Source organism: Oncorhynchus mykiss, chromosome Y (genome assembly GCF_013265735.2).
Source record: "Oncorhynchus mykiss isolate Arlee chromosome Y, USDA_OmykA_1.1, whole genome shotgun sequence".
Taxonomy (NCBI): domain Eukaryota; kingdom Metazoa; phylum Chordata; class Actinopteri; order Salmoniformes; family Salmonidae; genus Oncorhynchus; species Oncorhynchus mykiss.
Window position 1 is genome coordinate 35719022 of NC_048593.1, and position 14566 is coordinate 35733587.

Here is a 14566-nt window from a genome sequence, read left to right on the forward strand (position 1 = left end):
CTGGTCTGTCATAATTGAACAGAGGCAGTAGATCTAGCTGGTCTGTCATAGTATAACAGAGACAGTAGATCTAGCTGGTCTGTCATAATATAATAGAGACAGTATATCTCGCTGGTCTGTCATAATATAATAGAGACAGTAGATCTAGCTGGTCTGTCATAATATAATAGAGGCAGTAGATCTAGTTGGTCTGTCATAATATAATAGACACAGTAGATCTAGCTGGACTGTCATAATATAATAGAGACAGTAGATCTAGATGTTCTGTCAAACTATAATAGAGACAGTAGACCTAGCTGGTGTGTCATAATATAATAGAGACAGTAGATCTAGCTTGTCTGTTATAATATAATAGAGACAGTAGATCTAGCTGGTCTGTCATAATATAATAGAGACAGCAGATCTAGATGGTCTGTCATATTGTAATAGAGACAGTAGATCTAGCTGGTCTGTCATAATATAATAGAGACGGTAGATCTAGCTGGTCTGTCATAATATAATAGAGACCTAGAGACAGTAGATCTAGCTGTTCTGTCATAATACAATAGAGACAGTAGATCAAGCTGGTCTGTCATAATATAACAGAGACAGTAGATCTAGCTGGTCTGTCATAATACAATAGAAAGAGTAGATCTAGCTGGTCTGTCATATTGTAATAGAGACAGTAGATCTAGCTGGTCAGTCATAATATAACAGATACAGTAGATCTAGCTGGTCTGTCATAATACAATAGAGACAGCAGATATAGCTGGTCTGTCATAATATAATAGAGGCAGTAGATCTAGTTGGTCTGTCATAGTATAATAGAGACAGTAGATCTAGCTGGTCTGTCATAATATAACAGAGACAGTAGATCTAGCAGGTCTGTCATAATACAATAGAGAGAGTAGATCTAGCATGTCTGTCATATTGTAAGGGACCGTACATTTGCAATATGGAATTTTTCACTAATCATACACGAAATGCCGAAATGTTCCCTTAAGGTATGTAATAGAGACAGTAGATCTAGCTGGTCTGTCATAATAGAACATATACAGTAGATCTAGCTGGTCTGTCATAATACAATAGAGACAGCAGATATAGCTGGTCTGTCATACTTTTATAGAGACAGCAGATCTAGGTGGTCTGTCATAATATAATAGAGACAGGAAATCTAGCTGGTCTGTCATAATTGAACAGAGGCAGTAGATCTAGCTGGTCTGTCATAGTATAACAGAGACAGTAGATCTAGCTGGTCTGTCATAATATAATAGAGACAGTATATCTCGCTGGTCTGTCATAATATAATAGAGACAGTAGATCTAGCTGGTCTGTCATAATATAATAGAGGCAGTAGATCTAGTTGGTCTGTCATAATATAATAGACACAGTAGATCTAGCTGGACTGTCATAATATAATAGAGACAGTAGATCTAGATGTTCTGTCAAACTATAATAGAGACAGTAGACCTAGCTGGTGTGTCATAATATAATAGAGACAGTAGATCTAGCTTGTCTGTTATAATATAATAGAGACAGTAGATCTAGCTGGTCTGTCATAATATAATAGAGGCAGTAGATCTAGTTGGTCTGTCATAATATAATAGACACAGTAGATCTAGCTGGTCTGTCATAATATAATAGAGACAGTAGATCTAGATGTTCTGTCAAACTATAATAGAGACAGTAGACCTAGCTGGTATGTCATAATATAATAGAAACAGTAGATCTAGCTTGTCTGTTATAATATAATAGGGAAAGCATATCTAGCTGGTCTGTCATAATATAATAGAGACAGTAAATCTAGCTGGTCTGTCATAATTTAAAAGAGACAGCAGATCTAGCTGGTCTGTCAAAATATTATAGAGACAGTATATCTCGCTGGTCTGTCATAATTTTATAGAGACAGCAGATCTATCTGGTCTGTCATAATATAATAGAGACAGTAGATCTAGCTGGTCTGTCATAATATAATAGAGACAGTATATCTCGCTGGTCTGTCATAATATAATAGAGACAGTAGATCTAGCCGGTCTGTCAGAATTGAAAAGAGGCAGTAGATCTAGCTGGTCTGTCATAATATAATAGAGAATGCAGATATAGCTGGTCTGTCATAATATAATACAGACAGTATATCTCGCTGGTCTGTCATAATATATTAGAGACAGTAGATCTAGCTGGTCTGTCATAATTTAATAGAGACAGCGGATCTAGCAGGTCTGTCATAGTATAACAGAGACAGTAGATCTAGCTGGTATGTCATAATATAATAGAGACAGCAGATCTAGCTGGTCTGTCATAATATATTAGAGACAGTATATCTAGCTTGTCTGTCATAGTATAATAGAGACAGTAGATCTAGCTGGTCTGTCATAATATAATACAGACAGCAGATCTAGCTGGTCTGTCATAATATAATAGAGACAGTAGATCTAGCAGGTCTGTCATAATATAATAGAGACAGGAAATCTAGCTGGTCTGTCATAATTGAACAGAGGCAGTAGATCTAGCTGGTCTGTCATAGTATAACAGAGACAGTAGATCTAGCTGGTCTGTCATAATAAAATAGAGACAGTATATCTCGCTGGTCTGTCATAATATAATAGAGACAGTAGATCTAGCTGGTATGTCAAAATATAATAGAGACAGTATATCTAGCTGTTCTGTCATAATATAATAGAGACAGGACATCTAGCTGGTCTGTCATAATTTAACAGAGGCAGTAGATCCAGCTGGTCTGTCATTATATAACAGAGACAGTAGATCTAGCTTTTCTGTCATAATAAAATAAAGACAGCAGATATAGCTGATCTGTCATAATATAATAGAGACGGTAGATCTAGCTGGTCTGTCATAATATAATAGAGACAGTAAATCTAGCTGGTCTGTCATAATTTAATAGAGACAGCAGATCTAGCTGGTCTGTCAAAATATTATAGAGACAGTATATCTCGCTGGTCTGTCATAATTTTATAGAGACAGCAGATCTATCTGGTCTGTCATAATATAATAGAGACAGTAGATCTAGCTGGTCTGTCATAATATAATAGAGACAGTATATCTCGCTGGTCTGTCATAATATAATAGAGACAGTAGATCTAGCCGGTCTGTCAGAATTGAACAGAGGCAGTAGATCTAGCTGGTCTGTCATATTATAATAGAGACAGTAGATCTAGCTGGTCTGTCATAATATAATAGAGACAGCAAATCTAGCTGGTCTGTCATATTGTAATAGAGACAGTAGATCTAGCTGGTCTGTCATAATATAATAGAGACAGTAGATCTAGCAGTTCTGTCATAATATAATAGAGACCTAGAGACAGTAGATCTAGCTGTTCTGTAATAATACAATAGAGACAGTATATCTAGCTGGTCTGTCATAATATAATAGAGACAGTAAATCTAGCTGGTCTGTCAAAATATTATAGAGACAGTATATCTCGCTGGTCTGTCATAATTTTATAGAGACAGCAGATCTATCTGGTCTGTCATAATATAATAGAGACAGTAGATCTAGCTGGTCTGTCATAATATAATAGAGACAGTATATTTCCAAGGTCTGTCATAATATAATAGAGACAGTAGATCTAGCCGGTCTATCAGAATTGAACAAAGGCAGTAGATCTAGCTGGTCTGTCATAATATAATAGAGACAGCAGATATAGCAGGTCTGTCATAATATAATAGAGACCTAGAGACAGTAGATCTAGCTGTTCTGTAATAATACAATAGAGACAGTAGATCTAGCTGGTCTGTCATAATAGAACAGATACAGTAGATCTAGCTGGTCTGTCATAATACAATAGAGACAGCAGATATAGCTGGTCTGTCATACTTTTATAGAGACAGCAGATCTAGCTGGTCTGTCATAATTGAACAGAGGCAGTAGATCTAGCTGGTCTGTCATAATATAATAGAGACAGGAAATCTAGCTGGTCTGTCATAATTGAACAGAGGCAGTAGATCTAGCTGGTCTGTCATAGTATAACAGAGACAGTAGATCTAGCTGGTCTGTCATAATATAATAGAGACAGTAGATCTAGCTGGTATGTCATAGTATAATAGAGACAGTATATCTAGCTGGTCTGTCATAATATAATAGAGACAGCAGATCTATCTGGTCTGTCATAATATAATAGAGACAGTAGATCTAGCTGGTCTGTCATAATATAATAGAGACAGTATATCTTGCTGGTCTGTCATAATATAACAGAGACAGTAGATCTAGCCGGTCTGTCAGAATTGAACAGAGGCAGTAGATCTAGCTGGTCTGTCATAATATAATAGAGACAGCAGATATAGCTGGTCTGTGTAACGGTTTAATTGATGAGAAGGAGAGTCGGACCAAAATGCGGCATGTCTATTGCAATCCATGTTTAATGAAGTAACACACTAAACACAAACACTATCAAAACAATAAACTTAACGAAAACCGAAACAGCCTATACTTGTGTAACCTAACACAGAACAATGACATCAGGACACTAAGGACACTAAGGACAATCACCCACGACAAACTCAAAGAATATGGCTGCCTAAATATGGTTCCCAATCAGAGACAACGATAAACACCTGCCTCTGATTGAGAACCACTTCAGACAGCCATAGACTTAGCTAGAACACCCCACTAGCTACAATCCCCATACATACACACCACATACAAAAACCCATGCCACACCCTGGCCTGACCAAATAAATAAAGATAAACACAAAATACTTTGACCAGGGTGCGGACTCCCGAACGCACCTCAAAACAATAGGGAGGGTCCGGGTGGGCGTCTGTCCATGGTGGCGGCTCCGGCGCGGGACGTGGACCCCACTCAATCAATGTCTTAGTCCCTTCTCCTCGCGTCCCTGGATAGTCCACCCTCGCCGCCGACCATGGCCTAGTAGTCCTCACCCAGAACCCCACTGGACTGAGGAGCAGATCGGGACTGAGGGGCAGCTCGGGACTGAGGCAGCTCGGGACTGAGGGGAAGCTCAGGAGTGAGAGGAAGCTCAGGAGTGAGAGGAAGCTCAGGAGTGAGAGGAAGCTCAGGCAGGTTGATGAATCTACCAGATCCTGGCTGGCTGGTGGTTTCGGCAGATCCTGGCTGACTGGCAGATCCTGGCTGACTGGCAGATCTGGAAGAGTCTGGCCGACTGGCAGATCTGGAAGAGTCTGGCCGACTGGCAGATCTGGAAGAGTCTGGCCGACTGGCAGATCTGGAAGAGTCTGGCCGACTGGCAGATCTGGAAGAGTCTGGTCGACTGGCAGATCTGGAAGAGTCTGGTCGACTGGCAGATCTGGAAGAGTCTGGTCGACTGGCAGATCTGGAAGAGTCTGGTCGACTGGCAGATCTGGAAGAGTCTGGTCGACTGGCAGCTCTGGCTGCTCCATGCTGACTGGCTGCTCCATGCTGACTGGCAGCTCTGGCTGCTCCATGCTGACTGGCTGCTCCATGCTGACTGGCAGCTCTGGCTGCTCCATGCTGACTGGCTGCTCTGGCTGCTCCATGCTGACTGGCTGCTCTGGCTGCTCCATGCTGACTGGCTGCTCCATGCTGACTGGCGGCCCTGGCTGCTCCATGCTGACTGGCGGCCCTGGCTGCTCCATACTGACTGGCGGCCCTGGCTGCTCCATGCTAACTGGCAGCTCTGGCGTCTCCTTGCAGACTGGCAGCTCTGGCGGCTCCTTGCAGACTGGCAGCTTTGGCGGCATCCTGCAGACAGGCAGCTCTGGCGGCTCCTTGCAGACTGGCAGCTCCTTGCAGACTGGCAGCTCCTTGCAGACTGGCAGCTCCTTGCAGACTGGCAGCTCCTTGCAGACTGGCAGCTCCTTGCAGACTGACAGCTCCTTGCAGAATGACAGCTCTATGCTAACTGGCAGCTCTATGCTAACTGGCAGCTCTATGCTAACTGGCAGTTCTGAACAGGCGGGAGACTCCGGCAGCGCTGTAGAGAAGGAAGGCTCTAACAGCGCTAAACAGGCGGGAGACTCCGACAGCGCTGGAGAGGAGGAAGGCTCTGGCAGCGCTGGACAGGCGAGGCGCACTAGAGGCCTGATGCGTGGTGCTGGCACTGGTGGTACTGGGCCGAGGACACGCACAGGAAGCCTGGTGCGGGGAGCTGCTACCGGAGGGCTGGGGTGTGGAGGTGGTACTGGGTAGACCGGACCGTGCAGGCGCACTGGAGCTCTTGAGCACCGAGCCTGCCCAACCTTACCTGGTTGAATGCTCACGGTCGCCCTGCCAGTGCGGCGAGGTGGAATAGCCCGCACTGGGCTATGCAGGCGAACCGGAGACACCGAGCGCAAGGCTGGTGCCATGTAAGCCGGCCCAAGGAGACGCACTGGGGACCAGCTGCGTAGAGCCGGCTTCATGGCATTAGGCTCGGGCTATGCACCCGCACTGGAGACACCGTGCGCACCACTGCATAACACGGTGCCTGTCCGGTCTCTCTAGCCCCCCGGTAAGCACAGGGAGTTTGCGCAGGTCTTCTACCTGGCGTAGCCATACTCCCTGTTAGCCCCCCCCCAAGAAATTTTTGGGGCTGCCTCTCAGGCTTCCATCCGCTACGTCGAGCTGCCTCCTCATATCTGCGCCTCTCAGCTTTCGCAGCCTCCAGTTCTTCCTTGGGGCGGCAATATTCTCCAGGCTGAGCCCAGGGTCCTTTACCGTCCAGTTCTTCCTCCCATGTCCATTTCTCCAGGTGGTGCAGCCTCTCCCACTGCAGCTGCTGCTGCTCCTGCTGCTGCTGCCTCTGTTCCTTCTCCTGCTGCACCTTGGTGCGGCTACACTCCCCTGGTTTAGCCCAGGGTCCTCTCCCGTCGAGGATTTCCTCCCATGTCCAGAAATCCTTATTGCGCATCTCCTCGCGCTGCTCCTGCCTGTTGACACGCTGCTTGGTCCTTTTGTGGTGGGTGATTCTGTAACGGTTTTCTTGATGAGAAGGAGAGTCGGACCAAAATGCGGCGTGTCTATTGCAATCCATGTTTAATGAAGTAACACACTAAACACAAACACTATCAAAACAATAAACTTAACGAAAACCGAAACAGCCTATACTTGTGTAACCTAACACAGAACAATGACATCAGGACACTAAGGACAATCACCCACGACAAACTCAAAGAATATGGCTGCCTAAATATGGTTCCCAATCAGAGACAACGATAAACACCTGCCTCTGATTGAGAACCACTTCAGACAGCCATAGACTTAGCTAGAACACCCCACTAGCTACAATCCCCATACATACACACCACATACAAAAACCCATGCCACACCCTGGCCTGACCAAATAAATAAAGATAAACACAAAATACTTTGACCAGGGTGTGACAAGGTCTGTCATAATATAATAGAGACCTAGAGACAGTAGATCTAGCTGTTCTGTAATAATACAATAGAGACAGTAGATCTAGCTGGTCTGTCATAATAGAACAGATACAGTAGATCTAGCTGGTCTGTCATAATACAATAGAGACAGCAGATATAGCTGGTCTGTCATACTTTTATAGAGACAGCAGATCTAGCTGGTCTGTCATAATTGAACAGAGGCAGTAGATCTAGCTGGTCTGTCATAATATAATAGAGACAGGAAATCTAGCTGGTCTGTCATAATTGAACAGAGGCAGTAGATCTAGCTGGTCTGTCATAGTATAACAGAGACAGTAGATCTAGCTGGTCTGTCATAATATAATAGAGACAGTAGATCTAGCTGGTCTGTCATAATATAATAGAGACAGTATATCTCGCTGGTCTGTCATAATATAATAGAGACAGTAGATCTAGCTGGTCTGTCATAATATAATAGAGGCAGTAGATCTAGTTGGTCTGTCATAATATAATAGACACAGTAGATCTAGCTGGTCTGTCATAATATAATAGAGACAGTAGATCTAGATGTTCTGTCAAACTATAATAGAGACAGTAGACCTAGCTGGTATGTCATAATATAATAGAGACAGTAGATCTAGCTTGTCTGTTATAATATAATAGAGACATAGATCTAGCTGGTCTGTCATAATATAATAGAGGCAGTAGATCTAGTTGGTCTGTCATAATATAATAGAGACAGTAGATCTAGCTGGTCTGTCATAATATAATACAGACAGTATATCTCACTGGTCTGTCATAATATATTAGAGACAGTAGATCTAGCTGGTCTGTCATAATTTAATATAGACAGCGGATCTTGCTGGTCTGTCATAGTATAACAGAGACAGTAGATCTAGCTGGTCTGTCATAATATAATAGAGACAGCAGATCTAGCTGGTCTGTCATAATATATTAGAGACAGTATATCTAGCTGGTCTGTCATAGTATAATAGAGACAGTAGATCTAGCTGGTTTGTTTTCTGTAATAATACAATAGAGACAGTAGATCTAGCTGGTCTGTCATAATATAATAGAGACAGTATATCTAGCTGGTCTGTCATTGTATAATAGAGACAGTAGATCTAGCTGGTCTGTCATAATATAATACAGACAGCAGATCTAGCTGGTCTGTCATAATATAATAGAGACAGTAGATCTAGCTGGTCTGTCATAATATAATAGAGACAGTAGATCTAGCTGGTCTGTCATAATAAAATAGAGACAGTATATCTCGCTGGTCTGTCATAATATAATAGAGACAGTAGATCTAGCTGGTATGTCAAAATATAATAGAGACAGTCTATCTAGCTGTTCTGTCATAATATAATAGAGACAGGACATCTAGCTGGTCTGTCATAATTTAACAGAGGCAGTAGATCCAGCTGGTCTGTCATAGTATAATAGAGACAGCAGATCTAGCTGGTCTGTCATAATATATTAGAGACAGTATATCTAGCTGGTGTGTCATAGTATAATAGAGACAGTAGATCTAGCTGGTCTGTCATAATAAAATAAAGACAGCAGATATAGCTGGTCTGTCATAATATAATAGAGACAGCATATCTAGCTGGTCTGTCATAATATATTAGACAGTATATCTAGCTGGTGTGTCATAGTATAATAGAGACAGTAGATCTAGCTGGTCTGTCATAATATAATACAGACAGCAGATCTAGCTGGTCTGTCATAATATAATAGAGACAGTAGATCTAGCAGGTCTGTCATAATATAATAGAGACCTAGAGACAGTAGATCTAGCTGTTCTGTAATAATACAATAGAGACAGTAGATCTAGCTGGTCTGTCATAATAGAACAGATACAGTAGATCTAGCTGGTCTGTCATAATACAATAGAGACAGCAGATCTAGCTGGTCTGTCATAATTGAACAGAGGCAGTAGATCTAGCTGGTCTGTCATAATATAATAGAGACAGGAAATCTAGCTGGTCTGTCATAATTGAACAGAGGCAGTAGATCTAGCTGGTCTGTCATAATATAATAGAGACAGTAGATCTAGCTTGTCTGTTATAATATAATAGAGAAAGCATATCTAGCTGGTATGTCATAGTATAATAGAGACAGTATATCTAGCTGGTCTGTCATAATATAATAGAGACAGTAAATCTAGCTGGTCTGTCATAATTTAAAAGAGACAGCAGATCTAGCTGGTCTGTCAAAATATTATAGAGACAGTATATCTCGCTGGTCTGTCATAATTTTATAGAGACAGCAGATCTATCTGGTCTGTCATAATATAATAGAGACAGTAGATCTAGCTGGTCTGTCATAATATAATAGAGACAGTATATCTCGCTAGTCTGTCATAATATAATAGAGACAGTAGATCTAGCCGGTCTGTCAGAATTGAACAGAGGCAGTAGATCTAGCTGGTCTGTCATAATATAATAGAGACAGCAGATATAGCTGGTCTGTCATAATATAATACAGACAGTATATCTCACTGGTCTGTCATAATATATTAGAGACAATAGATCTAGCTGGTCTGTCATAATTTAATAGAGACAGCGGATCTAGCTGGTCTGTCATAGTATAACAGAGACAGTAGATCTAGCTGGTCTGTCATAATATAATAGAGACAGCAGATCTAGCTGGTCTGTCATAATATATTAGAGACAGTATATCTAGCTGGTCTGTCATAGTATAATAGAGACAGTAGATCTAGCTGGTTTGTCATAATATAATACAGACAGCAGATCTAGCTGGTCTGTCATAATATAATAGAGACAGTAGATCTAGCAGGTCTGTCATAATATAATAGAGACCTAGAGACAGTAGATCTAGCTGTTCTGTAATAATACAATAGAGACAGTAGATCTAGCTGGTCTGTCATAATATAATAGAGACAGTATATCTAGCTGGTCTGTCATTGTATAATAGAGACAGTAGATCTAGCTGGTCTGTCATAATATAATACAGACAGCAGATCTAGCTGGTCTGTCATAATATAATAGAGACAGTAGATCTAGCTGGTCTGTCATAATATAATAGAGACAGTAGATCTAGCTGGTCTGTCATAATGAAATAGAGACAGTATATCTCGCTGGTCTGTCATAATATAATAGAGACAGTAGATCTAGCTGGTATGTCAAAATATAATAGAGACAGTCTATCTAGCTGTTCTGTCATAATATAATAGAGACAGGACATCTAGCTGGTCTGTCATAATTTAACAGAGGCAGTAGATCCAGCTGGTCTGTCATAGTATAATAGAGACAGCAGATCTAGCTGGTCTGTCATAATATAATAGAGACAGTAGATCTAGCTGGTCTGTCATAATATAATAGAGACAGTAGATCTAGCTGGTCTGTCATAATATAATAGAGACAGTAGATCTAGCTGGTCTGTCATAATAAAATAGAGACAGTATATCTCGCTGGTCTGTCATAATATAATAGAGACAGTAGATCTAGCTGGTATGTCAAAATATAATAGAGACAGAATATCTAGCTGTTCTGTCATAATATAATAGAGACAGGACATCTAGCTGGTCTGTCATAATTTAACAGAGGCAGTAGAATCAGCTGGTGTGTCATAGTATAATAGAGACAGTAGATCTAGCTGGTCTGTCATAATAAAATAAAGACAGCAGATATATCTGGTCTGTCATAATATAATAGAGACAGCAGATCTAGCTGGTCTGTCATAATATATTAGAGACAGTATATCTAGCTGGTGTGTCATAGTATAATAGAGACAGTAGATCTAGCTGGTCTGTCATAATATAATACAGACAGCAGATCTAGCTGGTCTGTCATAATATAATAGAGACAGTAGATCTAGCAGGTCTGTCATAATATAATAGAGACCTAGAGACAGTAGATCTAGCTGTTCTGTAATAATACAATAGAGACAGTAGATCTAGCTGGTCTGTCATAATAGAACAGATACAGTAGATCTAGCTGGTCTGTCATAATACAATAGAGACAGCAGATATAGCTGGTCTGTCATACTTTTATAGAGACAGCAGATCTAGCTGGTCTGTCATAATTGAACAGAGGCAGTAGATCTAGCTGGTCTGTCATAATATAATAGAGACAGGAAATCTAGCTGGTCTGTCATAATTGAACAGAGGCAGTAGATCTAGCTGGTCTGTCATAGTATAACAGAGACAGTAGATCTAGCTGGTCTGTCATAATATAATAGAGACAGTAGATCTAGCTGGTCTGTCATAATATAATAGAGACAGTATATCTCGCTGGTCTGTCATAATATAATAGACACAGTAGATCTAGCTGGTCTGTCATAATATAATAGAGACAGTAGATCTAGATGTTCTGTCAAACTATAATAGAGACAGTAGACCTAGCTGGTATGTCATAATATAATAGAGACAGTAGATCTAGCTTGTCTGTTATAATATAATAGAGACAGTAGATCTAGCTGGTCTGTCATAATATAATAGAGGCAGTAGATCTAGTTGGTCTGTCATAATATAATAGACACAGTAGATCTAGCTGGTCTGTCATAATATAATAGAGACAGTAGATCTAGATGTTCTGTCAAACTATAATAGAGACAGTAGACCTAGCTGGTATGTCATAATATAATAGAGACAGTAGATCTAGCTTGTCTGTTATAATATAATAGAGAAAGCATATCTAGCTGGTATGTCATAGTATAATAGAGACAGTATATCTAGCTGGTCTGTCATAATATAATAGAGACAGTAAATCTAGCTGGTCTGTCATAATTTAAAAGAGACAGCAGATCTAGCTGGTCTGTCAAAATATTATAGAGACAGTATATCTCGCTGGTCTGTCATAATTTTATAGAGACAGCAGATCTATCTGGTCTGTCATAATATAATAGAGACAGTAGATCTAGCTGGTCTGTCATAATATAATAGAGACAGTATATCTCGCTGGTCTGTCATAATATAATAGAGACAGTAGATCTAGCCGGTCTGTCAGAATTGAACAGAGGCAGTAGATATAGCTGGTCTGTCATAATATAATACAGACAGTATATCTCACTGGTCTGTCATAATATATTAGAGACAGTAGATCTAGCTGGTCTGTCATAATTTAATAGAGACAGCGGATCTAGCTGGTCTGTCATAGTATAACAGAGACAGTAGATCTAGCTGGTCTGTCATAATATAATAGAGACAGCAGATCTAGCTGGTCTGTCATAATATATTAGAGACAGTATATCTAGCTGGTCTGTCATAGTATAATAGAGACAGTAGATCTAGCTGGTTTGTCATAATATAATACAGACAGCAGATCTAGCTGGTCTGTCATAATATAATAGAGACAGTAGATCTAGCAGGTCTGTCATAATATAATAGAGACCTAGAGACAGTAGATCTAGCTGTTCTGTAATAATACAATAGAGACAGTAGATCTAGCTGGTCTGTCATAATATAATAGAGACAGTAGATCTAGCTGGTCTGTCATAATATAATAGAGACAGTATATCTCGCTGGTCTGTCATAATATAATAGAGACAGTAGATCTAGCTGGTCTGTCATAATATAATGGAGGCAGTAGATCTAGTTGGTCTGTCATAATATAATAGACACAGTAGATCTAGCTGGTCTGTCATAATATAATAGAGACAGTAGATCTAGATGTTCTGTCAAACTATAATAGAGACAGTAGACCTAGCTGGTATGTCATAATATAATAGAGACAGTAGATCTAGCTTGTCTGTTATAATATAATAGAGACAGTAGATCTAGCTGGTCTGTCATAATATAATAGAGGCAGTAGATCTAGTTGGTCTGTCATAATATAATAGACACAGTAGATCTAGCTGGTCTGTCATAATATAATAGAGACAGTAGATCTAGATGTTCTGTCAAACTATAATAGAGACAGTAGACCTAGCTGGTATGTCATAATATAATAGAGACAGTAGATCTAGCTTGTCTGTTATAATATAATAGAGAAAGCATATCTAGCTGGTATGTCATAGTATAATAGAGACAGTATATCTAGCTGGTCTGTCATAATATAATAGAGACAGTAAATCTAGCTGGTCTGTCATAATTTAAAAGAGACAGCAGATCTAGCTGGTCTGTCAAAATATTATAGAGACAGTATATCTCGCTGGTCTGTCATAATTTTATAGAGACAGCAGATCTATCTGGTCTGTCATAATATAATAGAGACAGTAGATCTAGCTGGTCTGTCATAATATAATAGAGACAGTATATCTCGCTGGTCTGTCATAATATAATAGAGACAGTAGATCTAGCCGGTCTGTCAGAATTGAACAGAGGCAGTAGATATAGCTGGTCTGTCATAATATAATACAGACAGTATATCTCACTGGTCTGTCATAATATATTAGAGACAGTAGATCTAGCTGGTCTGTCATAATTTAATAGAGACAGCGGATCTAGCTGGTCTGTCATAGTATAACAGAGACAGTAGATCTAGCTGGTCTGTCATAATATAATAGAGACAGCAGATCTAGCTGGTCTGTCATAATATATTAGAGACAGTATATCTAGCTGGTCTGTCATAGTATAATAGAGACAGTAGATCTAGCTGGTTTGTCATAATATAATACAGACAGCAGATCTAGCTGGTCTGTCATAATATAATAGAGACAGTAGATCTAGCAGGTCTGTCATAATATAATAGAGACCTAGAGACAGTAGATCTAGCTGTTCTGTAATAATACAATAGAGACAGTAGATCTAGCTGGTCTGTCATAATATAATAGAGACAGTAGATCTAGCTGGTCTGTCATAATATAATAGAGACAGTATATCTCGCTGGTCTGTCATAATATAATAGAGACAGTAGATCTAGCTGGTCTGTCATAATATAATGGAGGCAGTAGATCTAGTTGGTCTGTCATAATATAATAGACACAGTAGATCTAGCTGGTCTGTCATAATATAATAGAGACAGTAGATCTAGATGTTCTGTCAAACTATAATAGAGACAGTAGACCTAGCTGGTATGTCATAATATAATAGAGACAGTAGATCTAGCTTGTCTGTTATAATATAATAGAGACAGTAGATCTAGCTGGTCTGTCATAATATAATAGAGGCAGTAGATCTAGTTGGTCTGTCATAATATAATAGACACAGTAGATCTAGCTGGTCTGTCATAATATAATAGAGACAGTAGATCTAGATGTTCTGTCAAACTATAATAGAGACAGTAGACCTAGCTGGTATGTCATAATATAATAGAGACAGTAGATCTAGCTTGTCTGTTATAATATAATAGAGAAAGCATATC